The following is a 201-nucleotide window of genomic DNA, read 5'->3' on the forward strand; positions in this document are numbered from 1 at the left end:
CCCCCCCCGCCCTGGTGTGATTTGCAAAAGCCACAATCAAGATTCAAACGCAGCCAAAACCATTATTGGTCAATATTTGACCCTTTCTGAACTCTTTTGTAAGCAGACTCTGGAGGAAGGGGCTTTCTGCTCAGAGCTGCTGCCAGCAGTTGACCTAAAGACCGTTTTTATTAAAAAAAAGAAAAAAAGGAAAAAAAAAAA

The sequence above is a fragment of the Cariama cristata genome, unplaced genomic scaffold (assembly GCF_000690535.1).
Source record: "Cariama cristata isolate BGI_N322 unplaced genomic scaffold, ASM69053v1 scaffold28668, whole genome shotgun sequence".
NCBI classification, from domain to species: Eukaryota; Metazoa; Chordata; class Aves; order Cariamiformes; family Cariamidae; genus Cariama; species Cariama cristata.